Here is a 9,509-nt window from a genome sequence, read left to right on the forward strand (position 1 = left end):
TACAGCCTGGTTCAAAATACGGTTTTAGACTCAATCAGTAAGTTCTTCCTTCATGACAACTATGTGTTATCTGTTTAGATAATACAGAGGTTTGAAATTGTGAATAATTATCACTTGATTGACACGTGACGTCACCGTTAGCTCGTCACTCTGGCTGTTAGCCTGTGGTCTGCTCGGCTTCACCTGAGCTAACAGGCTAATCACCGTCACCGAACGCGACCGGGTCTGGGGAGGAGTTTTCACTCACATGTGAATATTATCGTTTGTTGTTCGGCTGATTGTCCTGACGGAGAAGTGTCTGTGGTGTGTAAAGTACTGCCTTTTATTTACATGTCAGTAGTGATGAGCAGGTATCATTGTCTCTGTACCTGGCTGGTTAGCTTAGCTCCGCTAACCTCCAGGCAACATACCAGCAGTAATGGCAATGCTAACGGGAGCGGCATGACATGAAGCGGTTCACACAGCGGAGAGAGGAGCGTTAGAGTTTATGGTGATAAATCTTTTAAACTGAAGGCGACTGTGTGTTTAGTGAATGAGCTCCACCAAGTTAGATATTTAACGTTATGTAAAGTTGTTCAGCTCCCCAACCTATTTGGCTTGACTATGTTACTGTGGGTAACTTCAGTAATAATGTTTTATTAGATTATTGGTTCAGAAATAACGTTAGTGCAGCTGCTGCAGTGTGAAACTTGTTGAGCTGGACTTTATTTATGAATGAACAGTTTACCTACCAGGTATAGACCTGTTTTCATAACTTACTAACAATTAAAGCAAATGATTGCACATGATGCATTACATTATAAATGCAATACTTTTAATGTGAAAGAACTCCATACTGCACATTCATTGTAGTACACTGTTTAATCCCAAACCATATTCAAATACATAGTTGAATATCCACAGAATATAAGGACATAGACTTTGTTTGAAAGTAACACTTATCTCGGCAATAATGCCATACTTTTATGTTTCCTGTCATTTTATTAGGGACGGACGAACCTGAGGGACACAGCTGTGCTGACCGTGTTCTGTCTCTTATGACAAAAAAGAAAAGACTTTTTATCTAAAGTTTATCAAATTAGAAAGTAAAAGATGAACATTGTTGTGATAACAGTGTTCATTTTACCAACCATAATGGATACAGAAATTGACTCAATATTATCATGTTGACCAGCCTGAAGCTGCCGATCTCCACCTTGTTGCTGCTGCCACAGTGGATTCAGAGGACATCAGGTGTTGCAGTGCTTCATGTAATGAAATGAAAAAAGTCACGTTAAAGGATGTTTTATGCTGAAATCATTGTCATATCTGTAGATATTAAGGAACAGAGGAGAAACACGATTATTTACAGATACTGTACAATACAATAGCCTACAATAATTTTTACACATGTAATATGAGCTGTGTTAAGCAGCCAAGACTGGTACTTATAGTTTATTCTGTGTTCAGCAGGTGGAAGCACCACAGATTTCAGCCAAACTGATGTACTAAAAAAAATAAACATTGTACAAAAAAATGTCTTTCTACCACATCTGTAATAACCAAATGAGCAAGGTGAGCCCATCAACACGGACGAGCCAGTGGTGGCAACAAAAAAAAGCATCACAACAAAGTTGCATGCCCACCTAAAGCACAACCACCCAACCCAGTGTTCCCAGCTGGGGAAAAAAAAGTGCACCTCAAGATGCAGAGCCTTCGTCCCGAAAGTCAACACTCACTGAGGCGTTTGGTCGACAAAGTAAATATAAATGGAGCAAAAATGGTGTGCGCTCAAAGAAACTGTAGTTCGCTGCATCGCAAAAGAAATGCTGCCCTTTAGTACAGTTGAAAAGCCAGCATTGAGAGAGATGCTGCAAACGTTTGACAGACAGACAAAACGAATTGCCTGCAAGAAAATACATGTCACAAACGGCCTAAATGTTCAATATTTATTGAAGTGCAATTTTGTTAATCGAGACTTGATAAGCCATTTTATTTATTGTCTTGGTTGTGTGTGGTTTTATATTTGAGTGCTGTTTTTGCTAACAGAGACTGAGAGTCCATTTTATTCTTTGTTTGTTTTATTTATTTAGGATATTTCAACGTTCCTGAAATTACAATTACGATGGTAAAAAATTACTGAAAAATAAAAGTTTATTGTATTTGAAAGGGTGTGCATTATTATGATATATTATCATGTTGGCAATAATATCGTTTATCGGCAATAATTCGTGGGACAATATATCGTCCAGCAAAATTTGTTATCGTCCCAGGCCTAATAGAGAATAACAATTTTACTCAATTACTGTTGCAACATGCTATCACAATGTTCAGTAATAAAATAAGCAACACTCGAAATATCACATTATGTTATTGAAATAATCTTCCTCACTCCAAATCAACAGTATCAAAATATCCTGTGCTCTTTACATCGTAATTAGCACATAAAACAATATCAATCATCTAGAAAGAAAAACATGTAATGTGCACAGCTAATAAAATATGGCTGGATGAGCTTAGAATGCATAAATAAGGTGCTAAACACACACATAATACAGCTCTATGTGCAACAAAGGAGCAAACAAATGTCTCACAATGCACCTTTAAAATGTCGGATCAGGGCTTCAGCATTAATGTGTGTGCCTTTAGCACATCAAGACGGCCGCTCACCGATGCGTTTCTCTTCCCGAGAGGTTCCTCCGACTGTGCTCACACAGGTCCTGGTCGTCCCGGGAGATTTCTTCGGCAGCTTTTCCGAGTCTGATCCACTTTTCTTGTTTTATCTTCCTATGGTGAGTGTCTGTTTAATGCGCCTTGCTCTCTCTCTTCCCGGCAACTTCAGAGGAAGTGAACCTGCTCCGATCAGCTCAATGGGCGGGGCTTCTTTTCTGATTGGGTGACAGACCGTCTCCAACCCGTCTCCTTCAAACTAAAACTCTCTATAAATAAATCTCTATAAACTCTCTAAATAAATTTTATTATGGTTCTATCTCTCCTTTTAGATAAACATCTGTTTTTTATTATTAACCAAAACGTAGTATTAATGAATTGATTTTTCCACCATGAATTTCACTTTTCTTCATTCAATCAACTAATTTATTGTTTTTAATACAGGTTTTTAACCTGGGTTACACAAGAATCTAATACTTTTATTTTAGAAGCTCTGTCTCCCATCTAGCCCTAATGTAATCAGTTGAAGCACTCGTACAGTCTCTGAGGTTTTGATATAACACAGATACCACCTTGATTTTTGACCCATTATATACTCGCATTAGTACATCTATCACTCCGTTTAATATTTTTGCGCTCCCTATTTCCCTTATAATATAATCCCTTAGCTGTAGTTATCTAAAAAAAATCCTAATTTTTTAATCCATACATTTCTCTAAGGTCCTGAAAAGACATTATGTTTCCATTCTTTAGTATTGTACACATGGCAGTGATTCCCTTCCTCTCCCAGTTTCTGTATGTCAGGTCACTCAAGTTTGGCTTGAATCTTTCATCATATGCAATCCAGCTCAACAATCTCACTTTCTTTTCCAATCTATGCCTTTTATTGAAATCAGCCCAGATAGTCAGTGTGTGGGAGGTTATTGGATCTATTGAACCTTTTAGTAGTTTTTAGCAATGTAATGTTGCCCAAAAGGGATTGCACTGGTTTGCTAGCCACCCTCATCTCAATCTCTTTCCATTTGGAGTTATAATGCTTGTCACACCACTTGACCAAGTTGTGCTGCCTCATAATAATCCTTTAAATTTGGGAGTGCCATGGGAATCCCCCCCGATTCTTAGCCAGTTGTAGCGTGCTATATTTTATTCTTGGTTTTTTACCACTCCAAATGAACCTCGATATCATTTTGTCCCAGGTTTTAAATCTTTCTAACTGTATCTTGACAGTAAGGGATTGGAAGAAATACAACAGCATCAGGAAAATGTTCATTTTAATAATGTCAATCTTTGAACTGACCTCCAGTGATATGGTTGACCATCTCTCAATATCCTCTTAATTTGTATATGAATCTGATCACAATGGCTGGATTTATCTTCTGAAGATGGCTTATCTGTTTTGTTAGGGTTACCCCAAGATATTTTATGCTTTCTGAGTTCCATTTCCATTTATAAGCATTTGTAATTTCTTGGGAAGGGGTATAATTAAAAGCCAGAATCTGTGTTTTATTCACATTTGTTTTATATAATGAGTGGTCTCCGTATATACTTATATACTTAAATGTGTTAGGTTTGTATCAGGTCTTTCTAAATATATTAATAGATTGTCTGCAAACAGACTTATTACATGTTTTGGTTTTTTAATATGTATTCCCTTTATTTCCTCACACTGTCTTATAGCCTGCGCCAGAGGTTCAATGTATAAGTCAAAGAGGAGAGGGGACAGGCAACATCCTTGGCGTGTTCCCCTCTGTAGCTTTATGCTTTTTGTTAGACTACCATTCATTTTTATTCTAGCTATAGCATTCTGGTATATTGTATTGATGCATTTAATGGCTTCTATGTTAAATCCAAAACATTCTAATGTTAAATATACAAATATCCAATTTACGCCATCAAAAGCCTTTTCGCCATCAAGACTCAGCAATATAGCCTTAGTTTCCTTCATTTGTATCGAGTTTACTATTTGCAGGGTCCTTCTTATGTTATCTAATGTTTTTCGTCCTGTAGTAAATCCAGTTTGGTCCTCGTCAATTAATTCTGTCATGAAATTCTGATATCTCCTTGCTATAATGGATGTGTATATGTTGTAATCTACATTGAGCATAGAAATGGGTCTGTAATTGTTACAATATTCTGCGTCTTTACCCTCCTTGGGGATTACAGATATGATTGCTTCATTACATGAGGGTGGCAATCTACCTTTCTTAAGGGCAGTGGCGGTTCTACATTGAGTTACTCCCCGGGCGAGGGGTGTTATATAAAGTAGAGTAATGTGTATAGTCTTTTTCCTTCGGATGCAGTTCACGCCATACATCAAACAGTCCATGTTCCTTCAACGACATGTTTACAAATTTAGATATATGTGTCTTATTTCTTTTTATACTTGTTGTGTCTACCCTATGATCCATTATCATATTAAAATCACCAGCACATATCACTATACCTTCAGATTTTAAGGCCATGACTGGGAATAATGATTTAAAGAATTGTTTAGTACTCTCTGGAGGGGCATATACATTAATTAACGTAACCATCTCTTCCTCTAGTTTCCCCTTCACTATAATTTATTGTCCTTCTGTATCCTTGATTTCTTTTAGACATTCAAATTTAGTTGAGTTTTGTATAAGTATTGCCACACCTCTTTTGTTGCTTTGTTTACAAGTACTGTAATAGGTGTTTCTAAAACCAAATTTCTTCAGCTTTTCATGCTCTTCCTGGGAAAGGTGTGTTTCCTGCATGAAGATAACTTGAGCCTTAAGTTTTCTCATTTTCAAAATTATCTTAGTCCTTTTTTGGATTATTTAACCCATTAACATTTAACGACACTCACGATATGCTGTTCATTTATAGCTTTGGAAAATGGCATTATACTCCATGATATATATATATATATATATATTATATACCATGAGAACAAACAATAGCCCAAAGAACATTGAGCAACTCAGCAATAAAAAAAAAATCGAACTAAGAAAACAACAGTAGGCACTTGCCCCCCACGTTTCCCCCGTGGGTTGAGGTGAAATTCAGATGAAATATAGGGGCCCCTCCTTAGTGTGGTCCATTCTTGTTATCCAGATTCTCTTGAGCATCTGTCTCATTAATTCAATTCAATTCAATTCAATTTTTTTTATATAGCGCCAATTCATATTTTACATTATCTCAAGGCACTTTACATTTAAAAGTCAAGACCTTAAAACAATATTAACGTAGAGAAACCCAACAGTTCCCACAATGAGCAAGCACTGTGGGGAGGAAAAACTCCCTCATTAACAGGGAGAAACCTCTGGCAGAACCAAGCTCAATGTGGGCGGTCATCTGCCTCGACCAGTTGGGGTGAGGAAAGAAAAGTAAGGGGGGAGGAAAGGAGAGATGGGTGGAAAGCGGGGGAGAGAAGAGAGAGATGAGGTGGAGAGAGAGAGACCGGGAACAATTTGGCACCATCAGTATCAAGGCTGACTATAAAAATAACAATGTAGTGATCTACAACAGGATTATATATATTAATCAATTACTGAGTTATTGTAATAAATGATGACAATGGTGATGGTAGTCGTTGTTGTCCTGCAGTCCCGGTGCCGGAGTTATCTGAAACGATATAGAGAGAAGAGCCAGAGGGACTATGGGAGGACAAAGTGACACTTTGACATGATGACATGTTAAAATAAATAAATAAATAAATAAACAGGTGTGGGGGGGCAGAGAGACAGAGAGACAGAGGGAAGTGATGAAGTGCTCAGTGCATAATGGGAGTTCCCCCAGCAGTCTAAACCTATAGCAGCACAACTAAGGGATGGTTCAGGACTCACCTGATCCAGCCCTAACTATAGGCTTTGTCAAAGAGGAAGGTTTTTAGTTTTACTTTAAATGCTGGGACAGTGTCTGCCTCCCGAACCCAGATTGGGAGCTGGTTCCATAGGAGAGGAGCCTGATAGCTAAAAGTTCTACCTCCTGCTCTACTCTTACAGACTCTTGGAACCACTAGAGAGCCTGTGTTTTGGGAACGAAGTAATCATTATAGCTCACACATACAGCGTCCGATCAGTCCTAACAGTGAAGACTGAAGACCTATATACAATCTCTTAGACTATTTGTCTTCAGTGTCTAACATGTGTTATCTTTCACTTACTTATTCATTTAGATGCACTTACATACTTTATTTGTCCATTCCTCGGTATTTCTGTAGTTTATGTTTTGCTCGTGTTTCGGTGTCCTCTTTGTTTCCTACCTGTTGCCATGGCCATGGGCCGGTGTCCCAGTGTATCCTCATTCTGGCCATAGGTGTCTAGAAACGGATTCCTCTCTCTTTTAAAACTTTCTTAATTCCCGCGTACTCCTTTCTTCTCTGAATTATTTCCGTGGCATAGTCACATTATTGGAAATAGTATTAGTTAGGTGATAAGTTGCAACATCATGTCCCAATTGGAGATTAGCCGTGCTGCACTGCTGCTGTGCCTGTGGAACAAAGAAGAAATTAACAATTAAGCCGCAGTATCATTAATTCCAGCTCTGTCCAACAATCCATATATAATAGCTCCAAAGACTCCTGGAAGAGAAATTGTCCTACCCTGAAGAGCAGTCATCCACAGGAGGAAAAGTGGCCACCTCACAGCCCCAGTGGTGTGACTACTCTTGGAGATTCTCCCATCACAGTGTCCTCTCCATGCAGTCTCTCTGAAGCTTCATCTGACGTGGCTGGCTGGAGAGGTGCGTGGACCAGTTCACATGTGAGAACAAAGCCTTTGCAGGGACTGGAGAATATGCTCTGCCTTTTGGGTGAGGATAAATCAATATTTAGGCGAAAAAAATGGATGCGACTAAAGAGGAGATGGAGAGCCCGTCATCAGTAGCGATCACTTAAATAACGTTGACTGTTGTGCTGTGCTCCACGAGGAGTCAAAATAATGTTATTATTCATGACTTTGCCTCACACAGAGCACCAAAAATGTTGTGATTATGTACTTTCCCTTGCGCGGGGTACGATTATGTACTTTCCTTCATGCGGGGCACCATTAAATGGTGTGCTTTTGGGCATTCAATAAATGTGGCTATCAGAGAAATATTAAATATTAATATTAAAAATATTAATATTAAACTGATAAAGGATAAATCGGGGCACCACCCTTCAAAGGAAGGGAAAAGATAGCCAATTTAAGAAATAAGACTTACTCACTACAAATTTGGAACTCTGATTAATAATTAAATAAATAACTATAACCAAAATTACCACATCAATAGCTAGCAAAGTTGAAGGATATGGAATTCTTGACAGTGTAGAGGTTGGCAAAATTCACACTTATGCAACATTAATGAAGATGGAGTTTTGAGACCATGTGGCTGAGATCACATGTATGTGTTAAGTTTGTGGAAATGAGTTTGTGAGGTGTTGGTGCCAGGTTAAAGAAAGTAGTTAGATGCATGCAAAGAAACTGATCAGTATAACAGAACTAACATTAACTTTCGAATAACATAGTACCAAATATCACAACAACACAATTCAAACTTATAAACATCACATGAAATAGAAATAGGACTAAACAGTCCTTTGCTTAGCCTAGCGTAATAATAGAGCCCAGTTGTGTTACCCGTCCATGAAAAAGAGGGAAAGTTCCTTTTTGGATGTGCTGTTTGAAGTCGAGTGAAGTGGTCTTGTTGGTTTGTGGCTCCTGTTGTGCATCTGCTGGTCAGACCTTGTGTCGTGGCCAATTGTGCTGAAGTTCTTAGGCAGGCTCTCGCGTCACTGCCTTTGGAAGGTTTTAGCAGTCTGCTCCAGGCAGGCCTGCTGGAAGTTGAGGAGCTTGTGTAGGGAGGAAGTCTCCCTGGCTGGGAGAGCAGGGCCAGAACCTACTCCACCAGGAGCGGTCAGCAGGGGAAGAGGCAGAACAGAGAAGAGAGCTAGGAAACTCGGCTTATATTGGCCTTGTGACCTCATGGGTCATGGGGCACACAGTGACCAATAGTGGTTGAGAGTTGTCTTCAGGAGCAGTTTTACCACCTATATGTGAAGATGAAGAACCCTGGGAGACTGAGTTCTGGAAGCTCTCCTTTGTCTCCAGAGCAAAGGAGACATGCGGTCAGGCTTTTGACTACACATGTAGGCCCAACTATGGTTCACAGATACCAGGTCCCAACATGACATTATGGCTTCATTGAATGAAAATGTATTTAACCTATCTCGATGTGCTTCTTCAGGTTGGACGGGGAGTTTTTGAATGCCAATATTTCAGTCACTCTCTGTAGGCATAACAGGCACTTAATCTGGTAGGAAGAATCTTTCACTCCAACGTACGAAAATATTTCTTGAAAATACGGCCGGTGTAACGTTATCTTCATCACCACCACGGAGTTCACCAAGTTCGCCACTTTAGTCGAGATGCTCGTCATCTGCTACTGGAGCATGAACGTAAGCAGCAGAGCCGGCAGCAAGTGCTTCCATGATGGCATCAATAATGTGACATGTCCGTGTAGTAAAATTTCTGTTCATTACACTGTGTCACATATGAATGTCACTATGTACCTTTAATCTGCACTGCAAACTGAGGAGTGATTATAACATAAATTATAAATAGGATGTCCATTTTGGTAAAGGGGGATTTGTAGTTATGAGAGCAGTGTCTTCTTGATGAATTTTTACTGAACAAATCAGCGGTTGTCTCCGTAGGCAGGATTGTTGTCTTCACTAATGAGGACTGTGGTCTTCTCAGTTGACGGTCTGTTATTTTCACAAGCTAATAACTTGAAGCAAGGGAACTTGTTATTTATGTTTGGTAGTTCAGAGGACCAAAGAAATATCCTTTAATGTCTAGAGTTTTTGGTTCTTTGATTGGATTTGATAAGGATTTGCAGGCCAGCAATCCCTT

General features: G+C 39.1%; 1 long non-coding RNA gene across 1 annotated transcript; it reads right to left on the reverse strand.

Moving 5' to 3' along the window:
* Positions 1–5,748: 5,748 nt before the first annotated feature.
* LOC138407001 (uncharacterized) lies at positions 5,749–8,437 on the reverse strand. Its single transcript, XR_011240400.1, has 3 exons — positions 8,235–8,437; positions 7,217–7,418; positions 5,749–7,104 (listed from the first exon to the last, which is right to left on the reverse strand). It is a non-coding gene; the product is annotated as an uncharacterized lncRNA (long non-coding RNA).
* Positions 8,438–9,509: the final 1,072 nt, after the last annotated feature.

This window comes from Paralichthys olivaceus, chromosome 24 (genome assembly GCF_024713975.1).
Source record: "Paralichthys olivaceus isolate ysfri-2021 chromosome 24, ASM2471397v2, whole genome shotgun sequence".
Lineage (NCBI taxonomy): Eukaryota > Metazoa > Chordata > Actinopteri > Pleuronectiformes > Paralichthyidae > Paralichthys > Paralichthys olivaceus.